This window comes from Rhamphochromis sp. 'chilingali' (assembly GCF_963969265.1).
Source record: "Rhamphochromis sp. 'chilingali' genome assembly, chromosome: 12".
Taxonomy (NCBI): domain Eukaryota; kingdom Metazoa; phylum Chordata; class Actinopteri; order Cichliformes; family Cichlidae; genus Rhamphochromis; species Rhamphochromis sp. 'chilingali'.
The window spans coordinates 8,414,035-8,436,054 of NC_137939.1; the positions used below are offsets into that span (position 1 = coordinate 8,414,035).

At 38.5% G+C, this 22,020-nt stretch overlaps 1 protein-coding gene across 2 annotated transcripts in view; it reads right to left on the reverse strand.

Annotated features, from left to right (window-relative positions):
* The window catches only part of sema3b (sema domain, immunoglobulin domain (Ig), short basic domain, secreted, (semaphorin) 3B), a 93,638-nt gene that overhangs the window by 48,320 nt on the left and 23,298 nt on the right, over nucleotides 1-22,020 (reverse strand). The gene's annotated exons all lie outside the window — the stretch shown is intronic.

The following is a 22,020-nucleotide window of genomic DNA, read 5'->3' on the forward strand; positions in this document are numbered from 1 at the left end:
ACAAAAAACTACAAGTAGTACTAATTTCCCTCAGTGAATGTGGCTCTTAAGACTCACATCTGAGCAGCAAAGCATATATTTTGTATTATAATCTGCACATTGTACCGAGTACACACAAATTTAAAAGCTGCACATGCATACACAGAAGCCTCAGCAGTATCTGCTTCACAGGGAGATACTTAAGAAATAAAATGTGTGATTACTCGGTCCTCACTGCTCCCCTCATTCACCCTGCCTAATTCATTAACACACTTAACAGTTTCATACATAACGAGTTCATTACGAACACTGGCACTAATTGGCCATGCCAAACTGCATGTGTCCCATGTTAATTGGCTCTTTGATTGGGGCTTCATGGAGTTAATTAGCCAATTAACCATCTCGGTCTGCCAGCTAAGCCTCGCTGTGGCTTATGCTCCTGATTTTGGGTGGATCAGACAACAGTGAGGAGAGACTCCAAAATAATTCACTTTGACTCTGGAGCAAAACATGGAACACCAGTATCACAAGTTTTACTCATTTTCTGAAAAGCGTCATGTGAGCTTAATAATATATGGGAAGGAGGTGGAGAGTAAAGGAAAGGAATGGGTCAAAAGGTTAGCGGTGCAGTTTCAATTTCTGAGTTAGCAATTTAAATCCTGAGACCAGAAGGAAACCTCTGTCAGAGGAACATGAAACTGTTTCCCTTTGATTTCACATTTTCTGTAAACATGATCAAGAAGGCTAATTGAAACATGAAGGGGCAGATAGAGGCTTTTCCTTTGCTGCCCTCACTTTTAATATTCCTTTAGAAGAATATCACAGTGAGGTAGGCTAACTGAAGGTCCACCGTGCTTGTGGCCATTTTGGAGAAATGAGTCTGAAACACATTGAACACATCCACCGATTGTATCTCATCAACTGCAAATGCAACTGACTTCACACTGAATTAAAATATCCTGTTTCATATTTGACCAAGAAGTGAGAGTGAAATAAATACTGCATACTGGGCAGTATTTGTGGTGTATTCATTACTGCAGTGTCCACAGACAGTGACAACAGAGAAAATGGAGAGTATGAATTATAAAATCTTCAAAATGTTCCTTTGTAATAAATAAATAAATGAATGACTAAATAAAAGAACATAACTTCAGCCATATGTAACAATCACATTCACGTGTTGCATCCTTACCAGTATGTCAGTATTTGCACATTTTTCAAGATGTTTTATGACATTTAATTGGTTAATAAACCACAAAATATCCTCTGGCAGTGAAACCAAACAGGTGCAGCACTTGTTAAGAAGCTACTTTGAAGATGCTGTACATCCACTACTGTCAAAACACTAGCGATAAAATCCTAAAAATGTAATTGCTTTAGTAAGGATGAACAGCCTTGGATTTGAAAATGCTTAAAAGGGATGGCAGATGGGATTTATAACAAATCCAAAGCAGCTCTGGCTCATTTCATTTCCTATAGTGACAACGTGAAGTATAGTCGTCTGCAAAGAAGCTCCAATATGTCAGACCTGACTCAGGAGGGTGAAGAATTAAAGGTTAACGGGCAGAAGAAGACTTTTTGCATTGTTGTTTGTTTGTTTTTTGCTTTAACTAAAAAGTCTTTACGAGAGTAAATAAATATCAGAAAATAAAGCTTCGGAATAAATTAATTGAAGAGCTCTTGCGATTTACAGATTTGTTTCCAAAGAACCAGGAATGGTGTGGAAATTTTAGAATTGCGATTGTAAAACCAGTCAACAGTAACACATTTCAGCAATTCATCCCAACAGCTGTTCACATATCTTTTCACGGCACTCTTGGGAATATAGCCATTCCAATGATAGTTTTCTCAATATAAGCAGTAAAAAGTGAAACCTGTGAACGGCCTCTGTCACATTCCTGCTCATTATCCTCTCAGAGGTACTAGTATATAATCCGTCACTGCAAGCTGGGATTCGAGACCACTTAGAAAGATGACAGATGGGATGGGACGGAAATCCCCTTATCTTCAGCTCACTTCATTTCCATAAGTGTCAACATTATGAAAATCTTGCAGAAAAAGAAGAAGTTACAGCAAAAGCAGATTAGATGCATGTGTCTGGTACATTAAGTCAGCCAGTGTTGCATGCTGGGGTATTCACATGGCAGTGGAGCATTAATGGATTCCAGCAACAACACGGGGTATCTGCCGTCAGCAGTTTGAGAATATGCTGTGTAAAGATAAAGTCACCTTGGGCTTTCATTGAGAAATAATCTGAAATCACATGTTAAATTCATGCATACACGCTGTAAACACAAGCTAACATCTATAGTCGCTGAGGAATGCACGAAACACGCTGGGGGAGGAAAGCAGCAGGGAGGTAATAAGCTTCACTGTGTGCGATGGTGTCATAATGAAGTGACACACACATACGGTGGAAGGAATTGCACAGTACTGTCACTAACTCTCTCTTTCTGTCCCTTCATCCTTTTGTCAAACAGAACGAGAGGAAGAGAGGTAAAGCAAGTAGTGAAAATTAGCAACTCATTCCTAGCCCAAATTAAATAAAACACCAAGTACTATGAGGGAAAATGTTGTGGCAATTTGAATTATTTATTTATATTTGCAATCTGTGTTGCTGCAATCCCAGCAGTGTCATTTGTCATTGGTATAGGAAGCGGATCAGGACCAAATATGAAAAGATATCCATGCATTTTGGAGCTGCTGTGGCTCAGGAGGTACAGCAGGTCATCTGTTAATCAGAAGAATGGTGGTTCAATCCCTGCTCCAGTCTGCATGCTAAAGTATTCCTGGGCAAGAATCCCAAATCCTGAGTTACTCCTAGTGTGTTCACCACACATGTTAGATAGAAAGTGATGATACAACGGGCAGTTTGTGCTTCTGTAACCTACAATGGCAATAAACTACATAACTTGGGCCTAACCAGGTAATGTGTTCGGCATAACCATGGTGATTTAACAAGGTTTAGAGACAACTGTGTTAGTGACATTGAAAACTTTGACTGTAACTGCAACTTACGTCACTAATTCATTATTCTCACTTCGTGGTACGCCCCTCTTGAGTTCCCAAACACTTACAGAGGATTGTTAAAAGAAGAAATAATACTACACAGTGACAAATGTGCCCCTGGTCAAACTTGTTAAGTCAAATTCAGCATATATTTCTGACTTCAATGTAATATGGTGCCGTTTTACTATTTTCAGTTAAATATAAGGTTTAAGGAGTTGCAGGGTAATGGATGTTGGTTTTATTCAAATTTTCCAGTTTTTTTTATGTATTTTGTTAATGTAAAATAGTACAGTAAAATAATATATTTAAAGAGAGTATGAAACAAGAGCACGAAAACACTGACAGAGAGTAACTATGTGAATAAGAGAGCAACAATGAGGGCCAGCGTAAGGGAGGAGGATAGAGAGATACTGCGTAGTGGTGAGTATGGGAGTTTTTCATGGGAGAAAGAATGCAGTCAGGAATTCTTTTAATTGTCCAAACTGCGCCTCAGGCCAAAGCCTACTCACCCATCCTGACACACACACACTGTAGATGCATACATAGCAATCATTCTGTCTACACAATGCTTCACTGCCAACCTCCAGTAAATCCCATATCTCGGAGTTTTTCCTGGCCAACTGTGAGAAATCAAAATGAGTTCAGAAGCTCCTTTTACATGGCCTTGGAAAGGGTGGGATGTATTGATTTATCTAACCCTCCTATCATTCATGAAGAAGGCAGATATGTGGCTTTATTTTTTTGGTTTCTTGCTTGCTGCTGTTTTTTTATTCATTTAGGAGTTGTTTTGACATCACCAGCCAAATGTGAATCGGCGAACTAACTTCAAATGATAAAAAATTGTAAAATTATTTATCTAACTGTAGAGGGTAAATTACTGACGTTAATTCTAATAAGAAGCTGGAAAAAGTGTCCACCTTTAGCACCGTTATTCATCTGTAATCAACAATCTTGAGACTATAAACAGTAGCACTTCAGTGTGGTAGCTTTTAAGTTTCTCAGTAACACTTAACCCTTCCGGTACTTCATCTTGGCCTCCTTCTCCCACTCAAAGCTGCCCTTGGGATAGGATTCACCGTGCCCAGGTGTGTGCCTCTGAGATCATGTGTGTGTTGCGTATAGAGTTACTAAGGGGCCCCAGAGTACAGCTGTCTTAGATCTGCTTAAATCCATGAAATGCAACACTGGTAGATAACTGACACTTTCTGTTGACACACTGTCATTGTGCCCTCTGCTTAATGCTGAGCAGAGCAGTTGCATTTCATCAGATACAGGTGAATCTTTGGTTGAGTTAGACACGAAACTACTAATATGAAATCACAATCATTTGAAAGCAGACTCGACTCGACAGCATACTGGACTATTATACAAATGCACCCACAAATGTATCGTACACACACAATTAAGGACACAGGCACAGAGGCGACACGCAGAAACCTGACAGGTGATGTCACCTTGTGATGTCCCCCTCTCTCTTTTGTGTCTCTCTTCCAGTTTAAGCTGCACACACTACTCTCTGCCTCTCTCTATGGCAGGAGTTCATGTTGCAAAGAGGGAAATTACCTTTTTCACACACAAGTCACACAATACCAACAAACCATCAGGTATGCCCTTCAGTGCTGGCTTCCCTCCACTTCTCACAAACTCCTCTCTTATCCATAATTACAAGAACTCTGCTGCTGCTGCTTGGCACCTCTCATCAGCAGCAGCTGAGAAGGAATGAAGAAAAATGCTTTCATTAGGTAGGGAGAGATAAGGAGGGAGGAAAAGTATCAAAGAAGTAGAATATTATAATGTGAATGAGAGGTTTGGACTTTCAGGCCAGAGATTTGCTTTTTAACCACCTACAGTATAAACAACAGGCTATAAATGTCTTTGTGCAACTCTCTTTAGCCTCTCTGGGTTTTTGTGCAGCCAAGTGACCACATGCAGAACAGAGAGGGGTCTACCAAATTGTCAGCCGATGCAAGCTCCATTAGTATTAACAGTATGGGTGCAATCCACCAAGTCATAATATATGTTAGGTAATTGCAATTTAAAAAAGAAAACCAAATTCAAAAGCCACCAAAGGTACAAACATGGTTTAAATGTCTACTTCAAAGAGACAAAGTAGAATAGGTAAGGTCTACGAGCTCTTGTTCTGTTGGCCCCAAGTGGCCAGTAGAGGAACTGCATTTGTCTCCATTGGCTTAATTTTCATGTAATTCTTTGGAAAACTAATGTCAGTTTCAAAGGGTTGTTTGTTAACTGGTCGAGAAGCATACTATCCCTGTGATCCTCACTCTTCTTCTCCACTATTTGCCAACACTGCAATTTTTCCACGTCATTATGATGTTCCTCGTGACCTGTGCTGCTGATATGCTGATATGATATGGACATATGTCCATACTACCTTTACTGTTCATTTTCAAGAGCTGCATTTTACGTATTTTGAACACTTATTTCTAATGGTGCACATGACAAATGCTTTAAATGGATGCAGGATATGAAAGGCAGCCATGATGATTATGCAACTGCATTTAAAAGTAACATCTCCAGCCTTCTCTCACTTTTTTCTTCTCATCTCTATTTTCTATTCTTGCCTGTCCGTGTCTCTTCTTCGTGTATTTCTTTGCCTTTTCCGTCATCCGTACTTGTTCTTGGCGCTTTTATTATTTAGCACCTGTCAACAACAGAACAGAAAACCATGTCATGCAAGCTGTCTGACGTAGAAACACACAAGTGCTAAAGCTGTAGTCTTGACAGAACCACGCTTTGAATGCTGACGCACACAGACCTGCATATACAGGGTTCCAAATACTGTATACACGAACACACACCACACACCTACACCCTTCTGACTTATCTGATGCACATTAGCTAATGTGGAAAGACGGCTGGGCTGAATTACCACTACATCTAATGACTATTTCATGTCAGGATGGAAAGGAGAGCAGAGAGGAGGACAAAAGGCCAGAAACTAAATACGGGCTTGGTTTCAGCAGATCTCTGTACTTTCTTTTTTTCTGATCGATTTATTTTTGTCTGTTATCATAAAAAACTTATCTTGTTGGCCCTCGTTGTGTTTTCTTCAACATCAGATAGCAGGCTTGACTACTGCTGCTCATTGATTTTGCCATAAGATCCAAATTAACAAGATTCAAGTTGTTAGTTCATCAGTCTTCAGATGAAATCACACTCCGATAAGGGGGAAAACCCATTAATGGGATCATCCCTCATTTGAATTAGCGCAAACGAGATACTCCACATACTCGGCTTCCTATCATTTTACTTGAAGTTGATCGGCTGAATGGTTGTCAAAAAAACACCCCTGTCAAAACACAAATAACTTGGACTTGTGCACACCCACTTGCCCGGACGTGCACACACACACGCACATGCATATGCTGTTCTCAAACTACACTGTAAAAAAAAAAAAATTAATATAAAAGTAGTTTACTGTGTATTTTACAGTTTTGTACTGTTCTTCTAGAATATCATTAAATTCACATAAATAGACTGTGATTTTACATTTCAAATGTAAATTAACATAAAATCACTGTAAATGTAATAAAACTTAATTTTCTTGTTTTTTTAAATGTATTTGTCTGTACATATGCATATTTAGATTGTTAGAATACATTCACAAATGCATCATAATTTCACAAATATTTGTCCGTTATTTGAAAGATTGAACTGTTAAATTAAAATGTAATATATGTAATATATATAATATGATAAAATGATTCTTAGAAACTTTGTTTACATCAAATAATTATTATTATTATTGTTATTTAGGGCGATCGTGGCTCAAGAGTTGGCAGTTTGCCTTGTAATCAGAAGATTGCCGGTTCGAGCCCCAGCTCGGATACTCTCGGTCATTGTGTTCTTGGGCAAGACACTTCACCTACCACTTACTGGTGATGGCCAGAGGGGAATTATAAAGTAGAACTGAAAAGTGCTTTGAGGGTCTCAAAAAGCGCTATATGAATGCAATCCATTATTATTTAAATTAACTGTATATTTCTGTACATTTAAGTATTATTATTCATATTGATGCATTCATTGACCTTGTTTATAGGTAATTTCATTGTTTAATCACATTAAATTGTTCCTAATTTAATGTTTAAAAGCACTTGAAAAAGGCAAAATCCCATGTAAAATTAGGGCAACAAACTGTATTGTCATTACTGAAAATAACCGTATTTTCATGAGAAAGTTATTTTCTGTTATTTTATGGTATTATTTTGGCGCCCCAGCTGCTGGAATATCACTGTTTTTTTAGGAATTTTTTTTTTTTACGGTGTATGTTATCAATCTTGTGGGACTGCTGTGTGGAAGTGAATGTTTAGCGGCAGAGTTTGAGTATATGCTCTTGGAAAACCAATAGACCATTGGTTGTAAAAGAAAAACCATGTCCATCCAATACTGGGTGCTATGATTTCACATGAATGTACAGTCACTTGAAAAAGGTTTTCACAGGATTCCATGGAGTTGTGTGAAAAACTAGGTAAACCTTTGCTGCTTCCACAGGAATTAAAAGACTAATTAGCAGTTAAAGTTCATGCAGCACGTTGAAGTTCAGGACAGCACAATGCCAAAAAGACTATGAGTTGTTTTAAAAGGTTGTCAGGAAAAAGGGTCACATCTCTAAAAAGCTCACACTGACTGTCAAGCAAAATGTTGAGAGGTGATGATTAGAAGTTGTATTGTAGCCGCAGTACCTGGGCACCTTGAAGTTACTGAGTCAACCATGAGCTCCTCTGTACTAGTAAAGTATTATAGAGTCAAAGAGGTCGCCTGTCTGACAGCTAAAGCTTGGCAAAAATTGGGTCATTCAACAGAATAATGATCCCAAGCAAAGCAGCAAATCCGCAGCAGAATGGCTGAAAAAAAGATCAAGGTGTTGCAATGACCCAGCCAATGTCCAAACCTCCATCCACAGTACAAGTGAAAAACCAACATTCCTTTGCAATAATGTGAGAGATGGTTAAAATTGGTTAAAATCATATTTCAAGTTACTCCTGCTCAATTGTCATTTTTCCAACATAAGTAAGAAGATCAATGATCCCTGCAAGTTGTACAACAACTGCTCTGAATTGGGAAAACAAAATCGTGGTAGCTAAGTGGTCAGTGATTTTCAGGAGTTTGCTAGCAATAATTGAAACTTTTAACAAGGGACCAATGTTTTAGCGTTGTCCGTAAAGTAACCACACTGCATATATTACATTATGCATTATATTACACATGTTAATAACAGGTACTGTGTCTGTGAGTGAGTGAGTGCGTGCGTGCATGTGTGCAACCACTATTTTATTATTATTATATTACAATCATGACAACAACAGAAAAAGTTCTACTCAAAAGCAATGCTGGTTATCTTAGTTATGTTATCTTTACACGTGAGTTAAACAAAGATTTTGAACTTCTTAATAAAAAGCACACACATGTTGACTGTACACGTTAAGCACAGGGTTCTCACACTCTGAGATGTTTTTCTACTTTAAACACAAATAGATTCATAAGAGTCCATTGAAAGTACTTGTCTGCAGCATGAATGTGTGTCCAGGTATGTAGGTGAAACCAACATGTCACTGCTTGCTCTCCCCCACAAACCCCTTCCAATTATATTTTCTGCACACAGACTAAGCCCCCTGTAGGACGACAGTCACTACCTAAGTCGCTGGCTTTTTGTCAAAACCACACGTAAAGGAATTTACAAGAACACAGAATTAGTTAGACTTTTTTAACTGGAGTAAAAATGAAACTAAATTTTCTAACATACATTCACCATATGAACTACACTTTTGCATTCACTGAAAGGCAATTAAGTGATATAAATGAGAAAGAAAGATAAAAAGAGAGTTAAAGAGGATGGACAGGGTGTGTTTATGTTGCCCTCAGGCAGGTATCACTTTTATGACCTCTTACTCTGACCCTATCAGCAAACACTTGCCCCAGTTTTTACCCGCCTCATTACCCTCCTTACATCATTCATCAGTCTTTCCCTTCTTTCCCATTCCATTTCTTTTTGGGATACAAAGACTGAAACTGAAACAGTAAGAGAAGAGATAAAAATCATGAGAGGGTAGATGAGAAAAGGCAAGGAATTAAGAAAATACAAAGTGAGGAAAAGGTCTTTTCAGTAAAGAAGAGAAGAAAAACTTTCCTGACTTTCATGGAGAAGAAGCACCAATAACGTTCTGTCCTAAACAAGGAATTTTGCTTGAGAATAATGTGGTTTATCATCTTTACGCCAAGCAGCAGACAACCTGCTGCAGCAAGTTTCTAATCTGTCACTGTTCTATCCTCGCTCGTACTCACATCTTCCACCTCATTTTCTTCTCTTTCTCTTTTCTTTTCTCAAGAAAAGGTTGAGAGCCTTTTTATGTAACAGGACTTCTGTCCTGAATAGACTATGTGGTTCGACCTTAACCTTCACAATTTTAGACAAGTGCAATCTGACTAAAGTAACTACTGTCACTAATCACACACACACACACACACACACACAGTGAAGGCCATAAACCTATCAACTTATTATAATACCTCACACAATTTCTGTCAGACATAGTGGTAGAGGCTTTGGAGCTGCTTTACCACCTCAGGGAGAACACCTTGTAATCAGTGGAGAATGTCAGGAGCAGCAGTCCATCACTTAAAGCCTAGGAGAGGCTGCTAATATAAGACAATTACCCAAAGTATACCCAAAGAATAACAGAAATTGTGAAACAGAAGACATGTAGATTTTTTTTTCCAACAGTTAGATCTTAGTGCTACACAATCTTCACTCTTAAGATTAGGCTTAAAACGTTCCTTTCTGATAAAGCCAGGGCTGGATCAGGTGACCCTGAACCCTCCCTTAGTAAAGCTGCCATAGGTCTAGGCTGCTGAAGGCTTCCTATGATGCACCAAGTGTTTCTTCTTCACTCACTTTATTTCACTCATTATGTGTTTATAGACCTCTCTGCATTTAACCATTAGTTATTATTCATCTCTGGCTCTCTTCCACAGTTTGTCTTTTGTCTTGTCTTTTTCCTCTCACCCCCAACCAGTCATGGCAGATGGCTGAGCCTAGCTCTGATTGAGGGTTCTTCCTGTTAAAAGGGAGTTTTTCCTTCTCACTGTCACTAAGTGCTTGCTCATAGGGGCCTGTAATCCATACACCACAGATATGAAATATACTGTTTATGTAATACTAGTTTTGCCAGACTGTGTTTGTCTATATTTGTGATTCAAAGGAAGCTTAAACCAAAAATCAATTAAAAAAAAAAATATATATATATATATATATATATATATATATATATATAATTTAATTAAGAAAAATATGATCATAGGGAAACTTTTTCCTGTAAGTTCCAGTAATTAGTAAAACACCGTGCTATATCACAAAAACATGCATTGAAGATGCATTTGGGTAAGTTTATTTGGGCAATTTAATGCATATATGCAATAAGAGAATCTTCCTCTTTTATCAACATGAAAATTCATATAGATGCTCATTAAAGATGCGCACACACACACAGACACACACACACACACTAGATCATTGCTAATGAGGGATGCAGTGAGCAGTATATAAACATATGGGATTTGAAGCATGAAAGGCTTTCCTGTTTGAAGCTGCCTCACCCACACATAAAGCACTGGCCAACTCTCTTCCATTTTATAGTTAGTGGTCACATTAATGACTGTCCAGACTGTGAATTTCTATCTCATTTAAATGTACATTTATTCATTATTCATGTGGGGTGTTTAATGACACATCGCAGCGACAGAAGTTATGTGAGTATAGAAAAGGACAAAAGCTTTACTGAGACACACAACGAGCGCCCATCTCAGCATATCTGTATATGCTTTTTTCTGGCAAACGACCCAGCTGTTATAGGTTGTATCATTTTGTTAGTACAAAGTTATTTTAAACCATATTAGCTATAAATTAAGTTAAGTCAGTAAAGGGGTTATGGAAGTCCTATTGGGATATAAAATACTGTGTTACAGGGCTGCCTGGGGCTCTCCCTCAAGCTGGACTTACCAAGAATCCCTTTACAAGTCCTTGCTAAAGTATCTTAATTGTCCTTTCTAAGTGAGAAAAAAAGCTGTCCTCCTGCAAGCTCCACCAGATGTCCAACCTCCTTATCAGTGTCCCTGAAGGCAATGGTATTTTCCTACAGAAAGGATATTGGATTGTCCAATGGGATGAGAAAGCTACTCCCCCACACCTTTCCTATATTCTAACTTGGGGCTAATTCTGACAGTTTCCTGAAACTTTCCGGAGATGTTCACACCCGTTTCACACGATGATTTGCCAGGTGTCTAGAGGTCAAGTAATTCTTCAGAGCAGCTGTAAACATTTTTTCCTTCTAGCATGAGCAGGTGATAATGCTTTACTAGTTCTTTAAAGCATACCCACATGTCAAGGGATGTCGTAAACCCTGATACTATCAGCGTGTTTTCATTATTCTTACATAACCAAACCAATCAACATCTGCCTAGTAATGATGTGAGATGATTATATAGGAGAAAACAGAGTAAATAAACCAACTAGGAAGTAAAATAATGATAGTTTTTGTTACAAACATTTCTTCTGGAAATATCTCAGGTTCTGCACTTTCATGCAGTAAAAGAGAAACTGCTTCCTTATTTCATGGTATTTTATATCTTTATTGCATGGCTTTGCACGAGCACATTCGAATTGTTGTTTTGTTACTGTGAATACAGACTGGCTGAATTTGAAGTTTCTGGGGAACACTAGCACACTATACCCTTACAGTCCACAAGTGCATTCTTAATTAGGGCTGTCAAAATACCAGAAATGTAGTTCTCAAACCCCCAATTTGATACCAAAACAAAATTATCATGCCATCATCATTCTGTATGCACTTCAGGATAAAATAAGAATGATAATACTTTGGATGATGTTACTGTGAATTAAACTTATTCAGCTTGAATTATTTGAACAGACTTGGATGTCAGACTTACATGTGCTTCGCTAAATTGAAGTATTTCTTCCCTTGGTCTGTAAAACACGATAGTTGTTTGCTATCACAACAACTGCACTAGCTGCCATCTTACATGTGGGCTTTTTATATTCCATTTGTAGGGTTTTCCTATGTTTGTGGCCTTTATTCTTCTTCTTTTCTATATAAGGGTCGACTAGAACACTTGTAGCTGTATGCTGCCCCCTTCAGTTCTGGAAGAATAGCTGTCTTTGTACAATACCAAAGTAAAATAAGTACTGACCCGTTATCAAAATTTGGGCATTGAAAGGGTAGTGGAAGGATTGGTTCTGGTGACACCCCTGTTGTTAACCTGGAGGAAAGGCGATATTGTAACTGGGCACAATAATAAAAAGAACAGCAATCAGTTGCATTTCTGGTATCGTCAAAGCAAAGAATACAATAAGATTTTGGTTGGCTACCTCTTATTGCTTTGCACTGCTCGGGTTCACATTTGGTTTTTCAAGCAACTTAAAGAAGTCCAGACGCTTTTCTTTCCAAGCTCCTTAGACAGCAACATAGTAGTGACATAGATTCTACTATGTATGTGCGCACCATTACGTTTTATGGATCTATGTACCAGTTGTCACGAGTAGATGACCTTTAAAAATTCTAGTGAACTCTTTGTTTGGTCATTAGTGACACAAACTACCACTTCCCACTACATATAAGTTCACAACTTACCTGAAACAGGGCAAAATTACTGAAAAAAACAACAACTGTTAAATGGTTCCCACTTTCTTTTTACTATAGTTGTCAAGCCATAAAGATAATAAAATACTTGTTATGACATAATAAGTATTTCACAACAAATATGAAAATATGTAGAGCAGGCATAAACTCTTTCCACATATTGCACTGTAGGTAACAATTCTCTTCTTGTCAAATGTCCTTTCCACAGCACAAGCTGACTCCAACCATCCAGCTAAAGTACCTGAAAGAAAATTTATGTACATCTGAAAACACCATTTCACTGACAGCTACAGCTCTTACTCTAAACCAAACAGGTCACATAGCACTTCTGCTATGTGCAATGAGTATGCACACATAACAAAAGCATGAGCTTTGGATGCACAACCAATGCACTGTATGATAAATAACGTGACATTTAATATGTTGCTATGTTCTCTAATGTAGAAATCGAAGATGTTTTTGTTATTTCTACAGATTTTGGAAATCAGAAAGCATCTTTGTTCTCCATCAGTCTGCATGTTAGCTGGGTAAAGCTTGGTTTGTAGGCACACATGTGCATGCACACACTCACACACTGAAACACGCCCATCAAAGTCCCCAGGTGCGGTTTGTGAAGATGGAGGCTCTCTGAAGGTGAACCCCATGGTGAGCAAAGGCGGGGTGCTGTGTTCTATGTGTGTGTGTGTGTGTGTGTGTGTGTGTGTGTGTGTGTGTGTGTGTGTGTGTGTGTGTGTGTGTCTGTGTGTGTGTGTGTGTGTGTGTGTGTGTGTGTGTCTCGATCTGCCCTTTTATGTATTCAGTTGTCTATAATATCTGTATTTTAGGCTGTTAGTGATCAGACAGCTAACTAAAAGAAAAATGAATGAAACAAAAAAAGAATATACGGTATATATATTTTTATTTTGTTTCATTTTTTGTCTTTCAGTTAAACTAACATAACTTGAAAAGGATAAATACATACAAAAATTTAGAGATAAAGGGAATTGAAGAGAAGAGATAAGGTACACTGATAGAGACTGAGGGCTTTAAGCGAGGGGGGTTTAGAAGAATGGATGTATGCAGCTTTTATCTGGAGGAGGGGAAGCCAAATTAGAAATGTGGCATGATCCCCCCCCCTCCTGGGAGTGAGTCAATTAGCCTGCCTGGAGGAGCTGCCAAGAGGCTTGGGCTGGGGGGATGGTGCTGGTAAAGAGGGTGGTGATGGTAGACATGGGGGCGTTGGTCGTTGACGAGTTGAGACAGGACAAGGCATCGGTAGAAAGGAGGGTTTCCATGGAATATGAAGAGGGTACGAAGCTAGAATAAACAGAATAGATCAGCGTGCATCTTGCTGCGCACTGAGAAAACTGTGAGAACCTGAGAAAGCTGAGACTATGAGAGGTGAACGGTGATATATTTTGATGTCTGTAGAGCAAGTGCAAGACCTTCCCACCGAGCCTACAGTATATGTAATTGCAGTTGTTCAATGAAAGACTGGGCACTAAATCCCAACAGAGACAAGGGTGGGGTGGGAGTGGGGGGGTTGTACATGTCTACCAAACACAGAAATATATCCTGCTTTTGAATATTATCCAAAAAAAAAATGTTAATTACATAGCAAATATATTCCGTGTCTAGTTCAGGTAGAGCAGATTGTCCACTAATCTCAGTACCAGCAGTTCAATTAGAGTCCCTGCTGTATACATGTCTAAGTGTCCATGGGGAACATGCTGAATCCTAAATTGCTCCCAATGGTCAGCCCAGTATCTTTCATAGTCACTCACTGTCCCCAGTGTGTAAGTAGATGAATGAGCCGAGTGACAGAATAGATGCACTCCATCTACCCTTCACTGCAAGCCTCCCAGCTGTTTCATATCTTCGTAGTTTTTTATTAAAAAGTGTAAAAACAATAAGCCAAGAATAGACTGATCCAAGACAGACTGATCTGTAGTAAAACCAATATCCTTAATCTTTTCAAATTCTATTCAAGATAACAAAAATAACTATTTCTTGATTAATCCTGCAGTTATAATCCTCATAAAACATAACAACCTTCCTCTCATTGTTGGGTCGGAGACCGAGAACTGAGGATTTTGGGGGAAATCCAAGAACGGAGTGATGAAGAATAAAAAGAAATATAGGGATGATAATGTAACAGTGACAGTGCGCAAATTTCTTGCCATCCATGGAGTGGATTAATGTACCAACATCACCACTGGCAACTAGCCTCTCCCAAAACAGTGACATAAACAGATCCTTGCAACAGATATGCAAACTTGGTATGTCTTTATGACACTGTATTTGCTATCCCAAGCAGCTGCAGAATAGCGTTAAGCAGAATTACAGGTGGTGAGAAGAAGGGGGGCTGAGAGAAAGGGTAAAGAAGGAAGGGTAGATATAGGAGAAAGGGTAAAAGAAGCCTGAAACAGTATGGGTGTATGAAAGAATGCATGGAGGAGAAGAGCGAGTACAAAGGAGCAAGAGGCTGATGATGAAATAATCATTGGAATGACAAAGAGATTAAAAAAAGCCAAAAATAGTCATTTGAAAATTAAATGTCTGTCTTTTATCATCAAGTATGGTCATTAGGGTTGTTTACAATGTTAAAATATAGGTGTGGTTATATGTCAGTCTGGTGATTGCTGTGCAGTCATTCCCCAAATCAGCCAATCAGACACAGATAAAATAGGGAACTCAGGAGAATCCCCTCCAATGTGTGTGTGTGTGTGCGTGCGTGCGTGCGTGCGTGTGTGTGTGTGTGTGTGTGTTTTTCATGAGTTTACTAAATGAGATGCCAGACGGTTCCTGCGTGTGGTATCATCACCAGTGGCAGCAGAGTGTGGCAGGTAGTTGAGTGACAGGTTAAAGAGGAAAGGGGAAGGAGAGAAGAGGCTGTACTGCTCACGCTCAGTCTTGTGTCACAAGGCACGCCTGCATCTCCTTCCCTTATCTGACAGGCACACTGCAGAACAGCAAAATCCTCTGCATAAGCCCCTCGAGCACTCCACTGGGACACTCCAACGTGTATGTGTATGGAGAGAGAAAGAGTTCCTGAAACTGTAAGGTGTGTGTGTGTGTGTGTGTGTGTGTGTGTGTGTGTGTGTGTGTGTGTGTGTGTGTGTGTGTGTGTGTGTGTGACAGGGACGGTGAGAAACTCGTTATTTTCCTGTCTTCCTGTGTAAAGCTGACTAATTCCACCTCACCTTCCAAATTGCATGACTGCTCAAGGTGACAGGACAGGACAGGACTGGAGTCCAGACCCACACACTCTCTCACATGCATGCGTACACACAGCTACACAAATCAAGAGAGCAATTACAGGTTAGTCTGGCAAACAAGAAGCTCTTCTGCAACACTGATAGATGGGCTGGAGCATGTGGTGAAAAAGAAGAAATTAGGAGGGACAGCAAGTATTTGTGTGTGTGTGTATTTTTGCGTACAGGAAGGGGAATCAGAGGATAAGGCCATAAAAGAAGGAAAGGTAACTCTGGAAGAAGGTTTAGAGGGAATGATGTTGGGTTTTAGAATACATTACAAGCTTATATTGTTCAGTTAAAATGTTGTATATTCAGTGTTTGAGGCAGACTGGATCAGATGGTGTTCGACTAATGCAGGTTTTCTCCTGCGCTCATTGACAAAATGGTGCAATGACTGATACTCAACTATTTGACTAGTATAAAATGTAATTCTGTAATTCGGAGTCCATTACTCTGCAGAACTAAGTACAACAATCTGACAGAGGAAAGCAGTACAGCATATTAAACCATTAACCCAGTGGAATCTAAATGAAAAATATGTTACTCAATCAACCTACGGACACATTTTTAACAAATCGATTGCACCGAAGAGCTTTAATTCTTTGATTTTTAACTTCTTAGTCCTTATAACTGTCAATAGAAAAACATATGGTTGGATCATACATCATTTTGTCTTCAGCCGTCTACTGATTGTGAGTTGACCGTGCTTGTCCCCAGTCTAACCTTTACTTTAGGCCATCGGGGTGTATAAGTGAGCTCCTTTTATCTGATGACATAGAGCCACGGCCCCATTAACCACCCTGTATCTGCAACATCTGTGCACACAAGCAAACCTAATTAACTCCACTCTGATCTTAATTAACCTTATTTAGACTTACTTTACTTTTCTAAGTCGATCCTTTCATATTGGCGCCACCGTTTTTTTTTCTCCTTTAGCTTATAGTTGTTAAACAAATGCTGTGTGTTGAGTGTTTGTGCACAATGTCTTATCTTTTAGGATCACGCCACCTTGAAAGGCTGAGCTTCATTCAAGAAAATCAGGTACCTACATGCTTTATCTACCTTTTTAACAAAGTGATGAATTAGGGAAACTATCCTCGCTGACCTCAAGCTCAACCCATTTGTTATCCAGCCATCCGTTAAGGTCTAGGCTAGCCACACATATCAAATGACACCCTTAAAACACGAGTTTGATCATTTTCCACAATTTCCATATTTTTTTGCAAATCTCTTGTCTATGTGTTATAATGCACATATTTCATTTGACGCACATATGACTGGGTAAACTGTGATATTAAACTTTAACGACATTTGCAGCCGACAATAAGTCGTGTACATAGGCATTCATACTCTCATAATTGTAGCACTAATCCATTTCTAAAGCACACTATGTAATATTATATGGTTTACCATATACTTGAAGGACTCTAACTAACTTGCAGCATACTACAACGGCTGTTTCCGTTAAAGGAGATTTTGAGCTCTTTCCTCAGCAGTGTTGTAAGTCGCAGACTAAATGTTTGCTGATGTAGAAGAAAAGAGCAATTTTCAGACGTGTGAGGAGATCAGGAGACAGCGTAACACTTAGAATCAATTTTTGTAATATGCTCATTTTCACAAATGCATCACAGACACACATTGATATGCACACAAAAAAGGACACACAAATTTCCACATATTGTACATGTCCATATTTGCTAACAGCAAATTGAATTAAGAGCTAAACACAGGCTTTCTCTTTCCCACTTTGTCACACACATGCACAGATTACACCCTTCATTAGCTGCTGCATTCAGATTAAGGGCTAGTATCACGTTTAATTAGAAGGTTTGAAAAAGAAAACATAAAATAAATAATAAAAGGAAAAGCTGATAAAAGTTTGATGCTAACAGCCTTTTGCTTTTTATTTGAATGGGACAACAACCTCTTCTCCTGCCTGTCCCCTCTGGCTATATGGGGGAAAAGTCAATATTTCAAGAGAGCAGAGGCACTCATTGAATATTTCAAACAAAGACATCGCTGCCTGGCCTCTCTGTCTTTCTTACACACCTAGACTCATCAGGTCTGTCCAGTTTTCTTCTTACTTCATACACATTAAGAGAACACGTGATAGAATAACAGGATCTATGAAAGCAATGGCCTACACAGACATATCCTATAGGTATTGTAACTTATCTTAATCCTTATATTTTTGCTTTATACATTTATTACCTACTTTCCGCTGACCTGGTAGATATTTCCAGCTTAGCACAAGGTTAAGAGCAAGGTTAATGTGTTTTTCTGTTCAGCAAGGGTTGAGATAGGGGTTAATGGGTTTTAAGGTGTGGCAATTGATCAGTGTATAACCACCTTAACCATCAGTTACCTTGGTAGTCGATTCATCAGCAGACAATCAGCAAACCCACCTTGAACTCTAGGTTAAATACATTTTGTGCACTCTGATGTTAAATCATTATTAGTTTATTATTATGATTATTATTATTACGTTTTTTCCATAAGATTTTCCAAGCTTTTATCTCTATTAGTATATCTGTTTTTAGTCTGTAAGTTTTCTGTATACAGTTTACAGTCAGCTTAAGTGAAAGAGTCTAAATTGCACAGATTTAAATCTACTCTGTGCAAACAGAGAGGACGTTTGAGAACTACATTTTCCAGCAGGACATTCAATTTGTGAGCAGAGACGGCGTTTCAGAGGTTCTTCACTGAGTCTGCCTCTGTCTGTCTTAGTCAGACAAATGTTTCATCAAATTCAGCTAACAGCTTAATAACCAATCACAGTCTTTAACAAATTCAATACAGAACCAGTTTCCTTTGTTTTGAATGGAAAGCTCTTTTGTCCAACACTTTATTAAGATTTTGTCAACTATGGAAATGTTTCTGCTCAATATCAAGACAAGCCACCAAAGCAAAGCGTAACTGCCTTTGGACTTCAACAAGCTATTTTTGCACTCCAATAATGTCTTTGAACACACAATGGATACTGTGGAAGCGGATCCATAATTTTCTAAGCTGAATTGGACTTGGCCGTTCATTGTGATGACTCAAACACTCCTTTTCTTCTTTTTTTTCTTTTTGGTTGACATGATGTTTGAATAAGAAGACAGGCAGCATGCATGTACTTAGTTTTTCAAGCTTTTGTATTCAGTCTGGTTGGATCTTTACTGTTTAAAACATTTCTTTTCTAACAGGAGAACACACAATATTTAAGCATATCTGACACTGGATGATCACTTAAACAACCCTGTAGGCATGCACAGTGTACTTACTTACTTAACTCACCACAACACTGGACCTATATTACACACTGGTAAACCACAAACACTAGACTGCTGTATGTTCCTTAAAGTGAAAGGCCTAGTCACAAAAGTATCACTCCATATCTGCTTTCACCATAGTATATGTTATCACACTGATAAACAAATAACTGAGTGCAAATCAGAGATATATGACTAATGCATTGAGTGACTGGTTTTCAACCATTGCCCAAATGGACAGTTTTTGTCCATCATAAACATAAATATTTCAGTACTTCGGCAAATTCTTCTCCCATGCCTGAATTACCAACAATGCAACCTGATCGGTTTATTTAGAGAGTTTAGTATATTAAGAAAGGGATACCTCAGGCAGAGACGAGAAGGAGGCTTGAAATGTCTGGGACCCTCGCTTCCCTCAATAAACAACACATCCCAAAACAATTCACTGTTGTACCTATCATCCTCAACCACAATGAACACTTAGTTGTGACCTCGATTTGCAGTCCCCAGTGGGCATTTGTGGTATTGCGACAAAAAGTTTCTGTAAAGCATTTTCCCTTTAGACTACCAGTATGCAGAAGACATATGCAAAACTTTACCCCAGCTGCAAACAACATAATTTATTTAAATCCATAGAGGTTTCATATTTTCACACCTTTCCAGAGTCGATCATGTGAACAACATTGGCGGCTCAGCACACCAACATTAATGCGCACCAAACTGCATAATGCACACATGCAAGCAAACATGGAAGTGATAAAACTTTTTTTTGGCTCACGCATTAGGCAAGCGCTTTTACGTAAGCGAGTGGGTGCTATCTTTGAGTTCAATGTCCACTTCCCATAAGAGAGAAAAGGGGGCTTTATACTCTTTTCCTTCATGGAAGCAAAGACGGCTAAACAGGTTCTCTGTCATAAAAAATCTTTTTTAATCAACCTGCATCAACTCGAGGCCTCTGTTTAAACAAGACGCACTTGTTGGCTAAGCTATAACTAAACTACTGCTTATCGACTTAGACATCACAAAAACACAAGAACAATGTGTGTACAAGTTCAAAAATGATCACTTAGCTCTTAGTTGGACGAAGACTGAAAAGGTAAATTAAGGTGTAATGTGTAGACTTAATGGTATGGTAATGAAAGGGTTAGTATGCAGGTAAAAGATGAGGGGGGGAGGGCTTATAATCCACCACGTGACACCACGGATTATAGGACTGAATAGGTAAAATGACAGACAAAATGCACACCTGTGAGCTTGAAAACACGTATACACCCGCTCACACGCAAAATACCAAGGATACTGAGTGAGAAAGAATACTAAAAAGTAGGCCTCTGAGGTTACATAAAACAAGCTTTATGAAGGCAGATGAATACACTGTAAAAAAAAAATTGCAATATAAAAGTAGTTTACTGTGTATTTTACAGTTTTGTACTGAGAATATCATTAAGTTCACATAAATAGACTGTGATTTTACATGTCAAATGTAAAATAACATAAAATCAATGTAAATGTAATAAAACATAATTTTCTTGTTTTTTAAATGTCTGTACATATGCATATTTATATTGTTAAAATACATTCACAAATGCATCATAATTTCACAAATATTTGTCCGTTATTTGAAAGATTGAACTGTTAAATTCAAATGAAATGCTATGGAAAAATATATAAAATGATTCTTAGAAACTTTGTTTACATCAAATAATTATTATTATTAATGTTATTTAGGGTGATCGTGGCTCAAGAGTTGGTAGTTCGCCTTGTAATCAGAAGGTTGTCGGTTCGAGCCCCGGCTCGGACACTCTCGGTCGTTGTGTCCTTGGGCAAGACACTTCACCTACTGGTGATGGCCAGAGGGGAATTATAAAGTGGAATTGTAAAGCGCTTTGAGGGTTTCAAAAATTGCTATATGAATGCAATCCATTAATATTTAAACCAACTGTTAACTGTATATTTCTGTACATTTAAATATTATTATTCATATTACCGCATTCATTGACCTTGTTTATAGGTAATTTCATTGTTTAATCCCATTAAATTGTTCCTAATTTAATGTTTAAAAGCACTTGAAAAAGGCAAAATCCTATGTAGGGCAACAAACTGTATTGTCATTACTGAATATAACCGTATTTTCATGAGAAAGTTATTTTCTGGTATTTTCTGGTATTATTTTGGCGCCCCAGCTGCCGGAATATCACTGTTTTTTTAGGATTTTTTTTTTTACGGTGTAGTTAAAAAGACAAAGATAAAGAAAGAAGAGAGAGGTGGAAGAAAGTAGAAAACTGCAAAAAACCCAAAAAAGGTAGAAGTCAATGAGATTAGAGGACAAAAGCAGAAGAGTATGGTGGGATGAAGGTCAGAGGGGACAGCAGGTGTAAAAGCACCAATGGCAGCAGTGATTTCCAGTCACTATTATTCCACCACAAAGCTTTAAACTTTGCACAAAGGCCTTATCAGACCTTATCATGTTCTCAATTTGAAACAGAAACTTCAATGTTACTGATAAGTGCTGCCAGATTTCCTGCAAAAGCAATAATAATTCAGTCGAAATCCCCCACTTCCACTGATGGACCGTCAGGAAATAAAACATCCAAAACACACAGACAGTCCCACATGCGTGAAAACTCTTTTCCTCTCCTGATTCCTGCTCAGATGAATCGCCCACTGATCAAATCCAATTAAAGACATGCCCAAAAAAACCTTCTCACTTCCTCTGAAAACAATATGTCCAAACATACACACGCGCACGCACGCACCATCAAGCAGCATTATTGTGTTACTCATGGAACTCACCCTAATGATTAACACAGATATGAAATCACAAATACAGCAGAGTGGCCACGCATTCAGATCTGTTCCAGTACAAAC